This window comes from Dunckerocampus dactyliophorus, chromosome 10, assembly GCF_027744805.1.
Source record: "Dunckerocampus dactyliophorus isolate RoL2022-P2 chromosome 10, RoL_Ddac_1.1, whole genome shotgun sequence".
Classification (NCBI taxonomy): Eukaryota; Metazoa; Chordata; class Actinopteri; order Syngnathiformes; family Syngnathidae; genus Dunckerocampus; species Dunckerocampus dactyliophorus.
The window spans coordinates 24828304-24842121 of NC_072828.1; the positions used below are offsets into that span (position 1 = coordinate 24828304).

A 13818-nucleotide genomic window follows, 5' to 3' on the forward strand; every position below is an offset into this window, starting at 1 on the left:
CTTTGCCTTTTTACACAGAACCTAAGAAGCATATTGCTGTAATTGTGTACATTCACATGGCGACTCGATAAAGACAAAGACGTACGTGTAGCAACTCAGCAACTCACCTTCACCCTGGTCAGGAGGAGCAGAAGGGATTGGCATGCCAGCCTCCAGAGGTATTCCAATCCAGTAGTTGATATGAAAGGCAAAGTGCCACGGTCGGGGGATGCCATATTCACCTTAGTTGCACACACAACGTGGGTTAAGTGATATCACGGTAATACCAACGTAGATACACATCTGTATTATTGAAAGAATGCACAATACCAGGGAACACGGCTTCGATGTACAACGCGGCAACGGTGTAGATGAAGGCATCCACCCAAAGCATAACTATAACCGTACTTAAGTTGAATGACTCTCCCTTCACAGGACTGGACTGTAAATTGTGCCATTGGATCCCGATGCCTTGGTCCTCATATTGAGACAAATACTCAAAGCCAAACCCAAATGCCACAGGAGACAGAAAACTCTGGAAAAAGCAGGTAGAAAGGTCAGTAAGAAAACTGAGATCTTTATGTCTTTGATTGTATATGACTTTACTTACAGCAAAGACTTTGTGAGTTGTGTTGAGGTGGTCTTGCCAGGCGAAAAACAGCATGTAGACAATCTCGGGGAAAATGTATATAAATTCCGAACATACAACAGCCAAGTTGGCATTGGAGAAAAAAGTCGAGATGAGGAAACACTGCGTGATAGTGGCAGTGGCAAATGACAACATGAAAAAAAACACGACCACCGGGTTGCTGTATGGCAAGGCATTGCACAACTAGAACAAAGACAGGGGAAACAAATGTTAACTTTCAGGTGAAGGTGTTGTTTAGGTATTGTTACAACTGGTCATTAATTACAGTCGGTTTCCCCTTTGCAACTGTTACGGCTTCCACTTAAGCCCAGAACTACTGAAACAGTGAGACCAACTCCTTTATTTTACACTGAAAACATTGGGGTTTGACATCAAGAGATGAATATATGACCAGAGAGCAACATTTAAGCTTTTATTTCCAGGTATTTTACAAAATACATCTGGATCGGATGCCCAATTTAGAAGATAGCACCTTTTGTTTGAACCCACCCATTTTTCACTTGAGCAGAAGTGTTGGAACGTGACACAACTGACGTGTTTTGTTGCCCAGGTGTTACTAGTACATTGCTTATTGAATCAATAAATAGCACTGAATGTCAGAGCTCAGGTTCAGTTTGGTTGGGTTTGTCCTGTGCAAACTGCATTTACGTAGATGTGAAAACAACACAAAAACCAGAGACTCAAAAATCGAGTCCATAAAACTGTCTCATACGTTTTGGCAAATTCCAGCCTGTCTTCCCTTTTGGTCTTGCTAATGAGTGGTTTGTATTTTCTGGTGTAGGTATTGTACTTTTGTTCATAAAGTACCTTCACTTCTAACCTCTGCAGATTGTTAATCATGTTTGTGCAATGGTTCTGATGTATTTTCTGTTTTCTCTCAGATTCATAATTGCTTGTCATCCATAGACAGCTCTATGGTTTTCATGTTGTTTTCACTTCTAAATGCAGTCAACACAGGCAAAACCAATTCTATCCAATTTGAAACTGAGCGGACACATTCAGTGCCATTTATTGATTGAAAAAGCATGTTATGGGGCACCTACCAGTCACACGTTCCAATGCTTGTGCTCACATAAAAATGGGTGGGTTCAAATAAACGGTGCTATCTTTTAAATTTATCTTTTGATGTCAACCCAAATGTTTGAAATAATAGAATTGGTCTCACTGTTCCAATACTTTTGGAGGGCACTGCATTTCAGTGTGCATATTTATTTAGTACTTTTGATGCAGAGTGAGCGTTCTTCTTGCCTTCATCACAACAATAATGAGTGCAGCAGAGAGCAGGAAAGGCACAAGGCTGCTGATGAACCAGCTCAGCCACAATGTCCCTGTATTCAGACCCATCATTTTCATGGTTTCTTTCAGTCTGGCTTCCTTCTCACGCACCACACCCTTGACGATTATCGTCACTGAATAGACCCAGGCCAGTATCATGGAGTAGGTCAAGAACCATCGGAGGACACTGTGAGACAGGTCAACAGAATATCATTTTCATTAACGTCAAGGTTTTCAAATGACTCACAAAAAGATGTCATCAAGGAAATAACTAAAAAAATGTAATTTACCGTATATCCTATATACAGCAGCATACCAAATATAACAGAAATCCCTCGTTTATTGCAGCTATTGGTTCCAGACATGACCGTGACAAGTGAATTTCCACGAAGAGGATTCCTTACATACAAATCCAATATTTTCGTAGTTAAGCATAGAAAACCTGTTAAGGACCTTCTAAATACAATCATTATTAGAGCTCTTTAGAAATGAAATGAAATGAAATAACACCCCGATAGTTACCGTATTACCCAATAGTGTTATGTTCTGTGTGCTGCTTTGCTGCCCTCTTATAAGCCATTTAAGACATAAATAAGACTTGTGTTTGTGTGTGTTACTACAAATGTGTTCCCTAGGGGGAGCTGGGTGGAGTTATGCCCGCAATAGTAACCCATGTTTTGATTTGGGATTTTTGATTATTGTGCCGGTTCTGAGCTCATTAAAACCTGCAATAAAAGCCTGTTGTTGATCAAATCTAGTGCTTGTATGCCTCACCGAACATTAGTAACATTACTGACTCTTAATACCAGTGTAGAATACTACATATCATTCACAGCCTCTTTGAATGAGTATTCTGAATGGCTTATATTTGTATTTTAGTTAATTTAGTCATTTGTTTGCATGGATACAATGCTTAATTTAGACAAAAAAAAACTAATAATAGGCCCTAACAGACGAACCACATAACATCATTTATTAATATATTTTTGAAAAACCATGACAGAGTGAGGCCATGAAATTTGAACCACAAAGGAACGAGGGATGACTGTATATGTGTAACGGATGCCAGCCTGTGAGGCTGTGCGAGTGTACGTTGGTAAACCTCATTCCCTCTGCCTCAAGAGCGGCGCTGAAGACGCAACCGACAGTCCGGGCATTTAGTCGTGTGGTCAGCGCCCTCGCCTCCCATTACAAAGGTCCTGTGTTCGAGCCCCGGTGCGGGCAGGTGCGAAACAGGGCGGGTTACATATGACTCACAGATGATCCACATAACACGGGGACGGCATCTGCTGAACATAGATGCCGGTCTTTTGGGGTCTGGCTTCAGTCAGAATGCGGGTCAAAGCTCTCTCTACCAGGTCTTGAACATAAACAAAGCCGCCTCGAATGTAGCGCATGTCTTGCATGGGCTCAACTTCCAGTTCAGGACTCGAAGACCTGTAGTGCAAAGAATTCCATACAAAATCTAAACATCAGATTTTGACACACCGCTACAATACAGTAATTGTTAAATCAACATTAAAACAAACAGGGTTGATTTTTATAGATCCTATTCAGAATTAAGCGATTTCCATCAAAAAGCATAGCCGACAAAATCATATTTCCGTCAAAAAGCATCAGCCTACAACCTTGTTTCCACTTGCAAGCATTTTGTCCCTGCAGTGGTATGCAATTTTGTGTGGCAATGAGTAAATTGGTCATAAACAGGTGTGAAATATGTTTAACTGTGCAGGGCTGCGTGCCAGTGCGCAAAGATGATGTTGAAATGGTCAAAATTTGTAGCAAGTCGGGGAATTCTCATTTTTGTAGGTTCTTGAATCTTTCTTGTGAATTTCTGTTAATAATTAATCCTAGTGCCCAAAGCGATGTCTTCTCATCAGCAATTCCCTCTCCCACACTGTCCGTGTCTCTTTTCCTAGTTTGCCTCCTTCCTGCTCTTTGCGCATTCTCTTTCTGCAGATAATATAGACTTCTCTGGAGTTCAACATTTTGTATGTCCCTTGTAAATAGACAAATGAATGAAGCTAGTGATGCCTGCTGTTGTGTGGGGTCACGCAGGACACAGCGGGACCAAATAATGCCACGACTGTCATGCCCCACATTACTTCTTGTGTGACAGCTTGTTTACTTCTCTATGCCTTAGTTCTGGTTTTTGTTCCGGTTCTTACCGGCACCTGGCGGTAATTTGTGTGGTGATTACTTAGTGGCGTCTATCCTTTGTTGGAGCATTACGATCGTTTTTTGCTTGCTGTGCATCTCTTGCCTGCTTTGCAGCTTTGTTGTACGTGCCTTCTGCAAACTTCTCTTATTTCTGCGCTGCTTTTGAGTAAGATAGAAGACTCTTACCTGCACTTGGGTCCCATCAGTAACGTGACAACGACTGCTTCACGGATGCGGGAAGTGGCGGTGGCAATGCATACCCATGCAGGAACAATGCGCATAGTATTGTCGTGCACTAAACAATACTTAACAAGGTGTAAAATAAGTTGGGCGGGAAAGTGGTCATTTCATACCAAGGCGCAGCATTTTTTGTCACGAATTGTGCACAAACAGAATGCAAACTGGTCTTAAGACTTTTCAGGCATGCCATAGATAAGTGACACGTAATGCCACGGCAAACTGCAGGACAATGTAGAGACAAAAGGCGTGCACTTACGTGCTCTTGATCTCATCAGTACGGGTGATATCATCAATATGCATTCGGATCTTGTACATGACATGCGGCGGCAGTTTAGCAGAAGAATCAGGAAGCTGAAACACCACCCCTGCCCAAAACTGCCCTTTTGCCTGGAGCTCTGAAGCCCTGCTGATCAGCTCATCTTCACTCTTCAACCCCTCCACCTTGTTGGCAGAGAAACACTGTCGGGAGATGAGAGCAAAACACTCATGATAAGATGCCGACTTGACTCACTGTAGAGGAAGAACGTGCCATTAGCAAACCTGAGTGACTTGTGCAAGAGAGGTGATAATATGGTCGACGTCATTGGCGGTATTCAGCCAAGTTGAACTTTGAGGTGTCTGTGATGCCTATGGTGATGGATTGGTTGGGAAATACGCAACAAGTTACAAAAAAATAATATGCAATTTGCAACTTAAATACTGTAAACAGCCATGAGCTTCTAGGAACACATTTCTATCATCTAGGCCAGGGAGTCTGACCTGCAGTTTCTGCATAAAAGTCTTGATTTTGGGCCACACCTCCGACCAAGCCTTGTATAGGTCCTGGAAAATCTGCAGGTCTTGCAAAATCTGGTTCACCTTCAATTGATATATTATTTTTTTTAAATACATAATTGTTTTGAATTCAGTTGCTTTACAGTGAGAACAAAATACACACAAAAAATGACAAGAATACCTCCCTGTGATCATTCTCAACCTACAGTATGTTATTAATAGATTTGCCACACCGCTTGCATGCAATTCCTGGTGGAATAAGATAGCACTTTTTCCTAAATGGCCTCTCTGGCGTTTACCTCTTTCATAACTTGTTCAACTGCAGTTGTGTTGGGTGTGTACAGGACTTTTCCAAGAAGTAGAGGTTTCATTGCTCGCCATACCATCCGAGACTGAGGATTGGATTCAACATCTTCAATAAACTTCTGACAAAAGGCTTTTGGGGAGGAAAAGCAGACAAAATTCATTCAAATTCACTTCATTGATGATTCTCAATGACATCTCATCTGAAATCCACTAAAAGAAAAAAAAAAAGTGTTGATTTGATGTACAGTGGGACCTTGGTTTTTGTACACCCTGGTTTTCATATGATTGGGTTTTCAACAAAAACTTTTGGCAAAAACGTCTCGGTTGTCGTATGGCCAGTGTGCCAAACAAAGTTTCAAAGCTGTAGGAGCCATTTTTGCTGCTTTTGGGTTTAGTTCACCAGGTTTCCTTTGGGGTTCATTGTGGAGTGCTATAATTGGTTGACCACTGGTGCCGGTATGGAGGTGTTGCATATATAGGTGCGAAAGTAATAGTGCATAGAATTTCACTGATGAGAGGTCACGCGTTTTTAACGCTCCCGCGCACACTCATGCACACCATTGCACCACTTTCACACAGAGAAAAAGCTCTGTGAGTACATTCGTACAAAAGTAATGTTGACAGGTAAGTCTCTTACTCTAGGTCCATCAACAATAGTAATGACAAAGATAATGACAAGGAGCCAGCGCCGCGCATTCGACGGCGCTGGTCTTTTAACTGCCGCTAACGAACATTGACCGCAGCTGTGCGGCCACCGGGCGTGGAGCGGCTGTCTCATCCACCAGGCCGGAAGTACCGCTTGCCTGAATAAGGGCGCAGGACAGGAAGTACTCGCTCCTGTCCTGCGTTAACATGACAATATTTATTCCAACATGATCATCTGTCTGGACATTGCATTATTGGAACGCGTTATTACCTTTCATAGTTGGGAGCACAGAAACGTGTTCATGACCTTCTAAATATGACTAATGTGAGATGTACTGTTCACATAGGAACCTTTAACACAGAACGGTTTAAGGGAGACAACAGATGGTGAGCTGTAAAGTTTACAATAAAGTTCAAGTGAACAGTCTACTTGTGTATCACGGTTACATGGTTCCAGATCTGATCGCGATTCATGAATTTTCTCTAAGTACAATTCTTTGTTTATAATATTTTTGTAGTTACAGCATAGAAAACGTGTTTACGAGCTTTGAGAGGGCTTTCAGAGCCCTCTAGACATGAAATAAGACCCCATAGTCACATTTACACTTGTATCACCCGATATAACATAGTAAGAGAAAATAAGCCTTTTAAGACATAAATACGATTCGTGCAGATATGTGTTACTATCAGGGGTTCAGAGCAGAGTTAGAGCTTGGCGTGAGGTACGGCCTCAACAGTAGTCCGTGTTTTTATTCAAGATTATTGTGCTTGTTGTGAGATCATTCAAACCTGCAACAGGCAAGTCTGGTGCTAGTCTCACCGAAAACAGTGACATTACTGACAGTGACCAGTGTGAAATACTAAATATCATTCACAGCATCTTTGAATGAGTCTTCTGAATGCCTTATATTTGTAATTTAGTTCCTTTCGCCATTTTTATGCTTGAAAATGCTTAATTTCGGCCAAAATACATAACTAATTTGCTTCAATATGCTTTTTTGTAATATAAGGTTGTATTAAAAACAGCATGATCTATTAATTTTTTAAAAAACGCAGTTAAGAGTGAAGCTGCAAAATTTACACTGTAAAGTGTTTAGAGACGACTGTATTTCGGTTTGTTTTCCCCATGTGAAAATTAGGGATGCTCCGATCAGGGTTTTATGCTGCCGATACCAATCATCCATTGGTGAAATCGGCCAATAATGATATATGATCACAAAATGAAAAGCCAAGAGCTACTCATTTTTGTAACGTTGATTGTCATATCTTATTTCAAGCAAAACAAAGCAAATATGCTTGTTTTACCTGAATATTAACAAAACATTGGTGACCACTGGGCCCCGTGATACGAAAGGGGAAGTATAACATTCAAAATCACTGGTGAAACTTAGGAGGCGCCTTCTTTAAGGAGAACGTGGATGTGAGATCATCTTGATTGCGCTCCAGCAGGACCCCCAGGCAGTCCAACCACTTTTCGGGCTATCTGCCTTTTGGGCTCCACACACGGGAGGCAACGGGCAGCTTCGGTTGGCAGGACCACGCACTCACATTCAGATCGAATAGTCAATTTCCTCCTCTGACCTACCTTGATATCCCCAAATTCCCTCCACATCTGACTGCCAATCTAGACCGTGGGAAACTCGTATAGTTCACTGTGGATGTGGTGCGTCACTCGCCGGTGCGGCGATGGGTTTCGCCCGTCGTCGTGGTTTGTCACGTCCTGTGTGTGCGCCCATTCGACCTCACACACACACGGGCACTTCATTAGCCGCCGCCCAACCGATGATCACATTCTCAGCCTCGATAATGGGTGCCACACACGGGAGGCGACAAACGATTGCGATTGGTGAAACTCCATCACCAACGCCTAGCAAACCATGCACACTTGAGGTGACAAGCGGCTGTGACCAGCCAGAAGGGTGAGTGACGTGTTCACATCCAGAGCAAATTGTACGAGTCTCCCACGGTTTTGATCGGCTGTCAGATGTGGAGGGCATTTGGGGGTATCAAAGTAGCTCAAGAGGAGGAAAAGCAGCCGCTGTTGATCGAGTATTAGTACCGGATCTTGCTAGTATTGAAGATAACTTGCATAAATGTCCATGTAAATGAATGTAAACTTACCTGCTATGTTTACTCTTTTTTAAAAAAAAAAACTATTCTTTTTTAGAAATGTCAGCTAGCTCCGGGAAATCTGACACGGCAAGTACAGTATAGCGTACTGATTAGCATCCTGCTCGCTCATCGGTTGATCACCGATTGGTCCTCATCTGGGTGACAACTATGAAAAGTTTCATTTTTTTAACTTTCTGGGATCGCGTCGCATGACACGCACGAACACAAATTTTCACTGTGACACTGTGACTGTGACACACGATAATGGCGCCGTTGCGCAGGTTCCATTGAAAATGAATGAAGGAGAGGCGATGTTGCCACCCGTGTGTGCTGCCCATAACTCACTACACCCTGCCAAGTACCTGTTCCCCAAATGCCACGCAATGCGCGACCCCGGTGAGACATTTTTCATGCTAAACATATCACTCTCACAACAGGTAAGTCCCACATGGCAGACATGCTTGTTTTGGCTTTGTGAAGGGAAAGTGGGCGGGAGACGGTTGCTATAGGCTGGATGCTGCAATGTGGACAGAGCGGATCAGTGAAGAGGCTCGGTGTTTAAAAGCAAGTATCGAGATATGCCGATACCGTGCTCTTTCACGGAAATCGGACGATATTGACCGGTGGCCGATTGATCGGAGCACCCCTACTAAAAATGTAATTATGCTTTATAAAACATTTTTCTTCATATTTCTGGGTGTCTGGGATGAATTAATTGTATACATTTACATGTCTTCCTTTGGTTTTTGTCTGACCTTGACCTTTTGGAACAGATTAATGGCAAAAAGAGATTCCAGTTTTTTTTTTTTTTTTTTAAATGAAGGTATCAACACTTTTACTGACTGAAGCCATTACCACTAGTGTTGTTTCCCAAGGAGGACACGGTGTCAGTGTCTTCACTCCAGTTCAGTGAAGGGATGGGTATAGAGGCAATACGGTCACCACACATGATATTTGAGAAAGCCAGGAAACGGTCTTCAAATCCATTATCCTGAGAAAACACGCTGCGGAGTTTCTCGATCATGTCTTTCAAGCTGGGAGAGGAGAACTAAAGAAAGGCAGAGATGGAGGAGTGAGGAAAGGTAAGAAAAAAACAAAAACAAAATCACAGACAGAAAGATGATTATTTGATTCTAAGTAGAGTATGTAAAACTTTTGGGGAGATGTGTTCAGAATAATTCCCACAGTGAGTGTGTATTGGGTGCATTCAGTGTGGATGGTAAAAAAATACATCTATGATGTCATCAGTGGTTGACTCTGTAGTTCTTTGCTCACAATTACAACACAAAACCCAAAAATGTTAACACAAAACATGTTTTCTAGCTTTTTTCATGCGGAAAGCAATGTAAAATGCATGTATGCATGAATGAATGGGATGAACATTTAAGGTTACCTTTACTTCAAAGGCGCGATTGTTGCCAAAGACCCAATGTGGCAGCAAGATCAAAATGGACATCGTGCTTTGCAATGCGTTATTTCTTGAATTCAGTCGCGTTTGTCACCTTTATCAAAATGCTAGCACATGCAACTTTCTCTGGCTCCATTATATGTCATTTTGCAGCCATGGTCAAAAGAACAACAAGAGAAAAACACTACAGAATTCAAGAAACTCATGGTAAAACAACGGTGGGATCTGTGTTGATCTCGCTGGCACATTGCCATCTTTGTCAACAATCTAGTCTTCAATAAAGGTAAAAGTGACGTTAAATGTTCACTTAACCATTTCACTCATTTGGATGTATTTATATGCATTCAGATTTTTTTCTGCACGTAAAACTATTTCAAAAATGTCTTCCGTTAACATTTTTGTCTTTCTGGAATGGATTAATTGGATTTACATTTCTTATGGGAAAAATCGATTTGTTAGTGTACCTTCTTGAACGTATTAATAACGCTAACCAAGGCTCCAATTTATATCTAAAGGTGATGAAATTGCATAAATGTGATCATAACATCAAACAGTTGTAAAGCAATCTCTATAACAGGGGTGCTCACACTTTTTCAGCCTGTGAGCTACTTTAAAAACGATCAAGTCCCAAAGATCAACCTCCTCCTATGATTATAGAAAATATTTAAATATATTTACTATATTTATATAAAAAAAAATATGAGTATGTATTTATGTACTTCATACACGTATATCAGGGGTACGTGCACTTTTTCAGCATGCAAGTTACAAGCCAAAATGACCTCTTTCTATAAAACATAACATATTTAAAATCTAACCGGTAAACTTTGAAATACTGTTGTAAATATTACAATTATTGATTAGTATTTGACAATTACATTCTCAAAATGTACAGGTAATCAAAATAGCTGATATCATAATTATATTCAATAAGATGATAAGGACAATTACACATAATTCCTCAATAGTTATGTACATATCCTGAGTACTGGTAATATGCCAATCAAAAAAGCTACGTAATGTTCATTAAGAGACACGGTTCATGTATTACATCCAGTTAGCATTTGCTATCAAACATTACCGATATACAAGAAATGAAAATGATCATACAAAAGATAATGCAGCCAAAGTAAAGGCAACATGTTAAAAAGTTTTCAGCAATGGGGACCATTTCATCATGAAATAATAGCTTAAGAAGCTGACGTGTAGAAAACACTGATTTCTCTAGTGGAGTTCATGACGCGAAGGAAAGCCATCAAACAATCACATTTTTTCGACATAACTAGCAGCCACAAGTGAACAGATAAGTTTTGTTATAGATATAAGCATCTTAGCGCTGCGTTAGTTTATCGGTAATCAGAATAATAAAGACGAAATTGGCATCTCCGTGTGTGGCTTAAAACGCCGCGTGGGAGCAGTCAGAGCGAATCAGGATGGAAGCTTAATGTCAACTGACTGATATGACATCTACAAAGTGATGTTTATACCTTTGTGATCTACCGGTAGGTGGCAATCTAAGTAATGGGCACCCCTGCTCTATCATTCTAATCTCTTTGAAACCCTGTGTTTTTAACCATTAGCTCTCAAATGATCACATGCATCATAATGGATGATAAAATACATCACCAATGCGGGGGTTTTGGCGGAACCCTCGAGCAGCTGACCCATCGTCTGAGAATCGCCTGTAACGATAATGGTAATGGTTTAATTTATTCGAACATACAAGTTACAGTAATACCTCGCACAACGTAAACCTCCTTTAAATTCCACTGAACGTAAAGAATTTATGTCAAGTTTTTGCATCCTATTACGTAAGAAATTCCATATAACGTAAAGCGTCAAGTCGGTGCAAGTTTTTTTTTTTCAACTTTATTGATAAGTCAGTACAAGTTCAGACTAAGAGTACACTTGGTGACGCCTTCTGACGCTTCACGCTCTCATTGGCTGATTATCGGGGCACCGCCTACGCTCTCATCTCATTGGCTGATTATCAAGGCACCACCTACGCTCTCATCTCATTGGCTGACTTATACAGCACGTACGTGGGTTTGTGTGAGAGACAGGCTCTTCTCCCTTCAAACTCCTTCCTCTTCGTAGTCGCCCCTAAACTAACTTAAACAATTAAGTTAAGTTACAAATTAAAATTTTGCACACAGCATTATCGTGTAGTGTGTGTGCGTTTGTCTGTGAGACCAGCTGAATCTTTGACTCTTTGAGTCGCGTTTCGACTCAGGCTAGTCCTCCTCCCCCCTCCTCCTCTCCACGCAAGTGGAGAGGAGGAGTTTTTCCAGGAGTTTTTCTGATCAGTTTTTCCAGTTTTATTCATTTACAGTACAGTAGTACCTCGCATAACGTAAACCTCCTTTTATGTAAATTCCACTGAACGTAAAGAATTTATGTAAAGTTTTTGCATCCTATTACGTAAGGAATTCCATATAACAAAGCGTCAAGTCGGTGCAAGAGACAGAGAGACTAACAGAGTACACTTGGTGACGCCTTCTGACGCTTCACGCTCTCATTGGCTGATTATAGGGGCACTGACTACGCTCTCATCTCATTGGCTGATTATGGGGGCACCACCTCCGCTCTCATCTCATTGGGTGATTTATCCTGCGTGTCCGGGTTTGTATGTGAGCTCCCTTCCTCTTCGGAGTCGCCCTTAAACTAGTTCGCACGCATTGAAATCTCTTCTTAATTTTTTTTACTTTTCTTTCTGTTAAAATTACCGTAGTCATGGGCACTAAAACCAAGTGTAAGTGATAACAACAAAAGGGAAAAGTTGTCGATAGAAACCAAGCAGGAAATTATACTCCTGCCTCCACTTGCGCTCCTGATCAAGACATCTCGTGATCGGTAGGATTGTTTTGGTTTTTCAGTTTTATTCATTTACAGTAATCTTATTTATTACCTTATTTTATATTGGAATGTTACTCTACTATGTTTATGCTGTTTTCTTAAATTTTCCCACCATATTTGGTGGACTTTGAATATTTTGAAGGGCCAAAATAGTTTGGGAAGATCTTGGAACGGATTAGGCAATTTAGATGTATTTTACGCTTCGTATAACATAAAAACCCTATAACATAAAGGTTCTCGGAACAGATTATTTACGTTGTTGGGGCGTCTACTGTATATTGGAATACATCAAATATTACAATTCACAGTTCCACATGTCCAAAAAGAAGTAGGAAGAAGCAAAGCCTATTTAAATCCTACACCTCCATCCGTTTTACATCGTAAGTGTGGTAGTGATTACACAAAGTATTGACTAATGAAATAGTAGTACTGGGAATGTACTCACAAAAGAACAATGAGTAATAAGTGACAAGAAGAAAGAGGAGTGAGCGTAGTAGTGTTTCGACGTAGCCTGGTATGTACACAGTGTTTCAAGACTCTTCTCCCTTGTACTTTGCAAACATCAACTGCTTGTATTGTTTCTTGAAATCGCTCATCTTAGTGCATTGGTCAATCCGTTCCATAATTTGATTCCACATACTGAGATGTTGAAGGTTTTTAGCGTTGTTCTCGCGTACAAATGTCCTAAGTTAAATTTTTCCCTGAGGTCATATTTCTCCTCTCTTGTCGAGAAGCATTGTATGACATTTTTAGGTAGCAGATTACCGTTTGCTTTATGCGTAATTTTAGCTGTTTGAAACTCAACTACGTTGTCCAATTGAAATAATTGTATCTTTAGCGAGTCAAGTTTTCCCCTCATCGCCACACAATAAGTTAGATATGGTAATACCAGGGAGCAATAGAGGGTATGGACAAAAGCCTTGGGATGGTAGGACATTATTGAAGAATTCATTGAACTGAAAGGTGTGTCTAAATGCTTTTCATCCACATGTGGTACACGAGTGTCCCTACTACAAGCTAAAATTTGGATTACGAGATACAAGTTATTTGCAGGCATAGCCGAAGACAGCTATTTGGAAGGCTTCAACTGAGTAAGCCGGGACAAGCGTACACGGCGCTCAATGATATGGCAGTAAAGGCTAGCAAGGAAATGTATTAGGGTTACTGTTCTTTATTAGCGTTTGTGCTTGAGCTGCTGTTTGTCAAAGAGGACAGAATAAAACTTGCAAGACCCCATACTTCCACGCTGAAGTCACCAGACCAAGAAAAGTGTGTGTAAAAGTGTGTATATCTCTGTAAAAATGTCTTTCCAAGTGAAGTATAAGCTATAGCCTGCCTGCACAACACTATATTGGCGCAGTCCTACTTCTGTAAATGAAAACAATGCTTAAGAAACAAAAATATATATAAAGAA

At 40.8% G+C, this 13818-nt stretch overlaps 1 pseudogene; it reads right to left on the bottom strand.

The window, feature by feature from the left end:
* Positions 1–13818, bottom strand: part of LOC129188965 (phospholipid-transporting ATPase ABCA1-like) — a 73100-nt pseudogene that overhangs the window by 50855 nt on the left and 8427 nt on the right.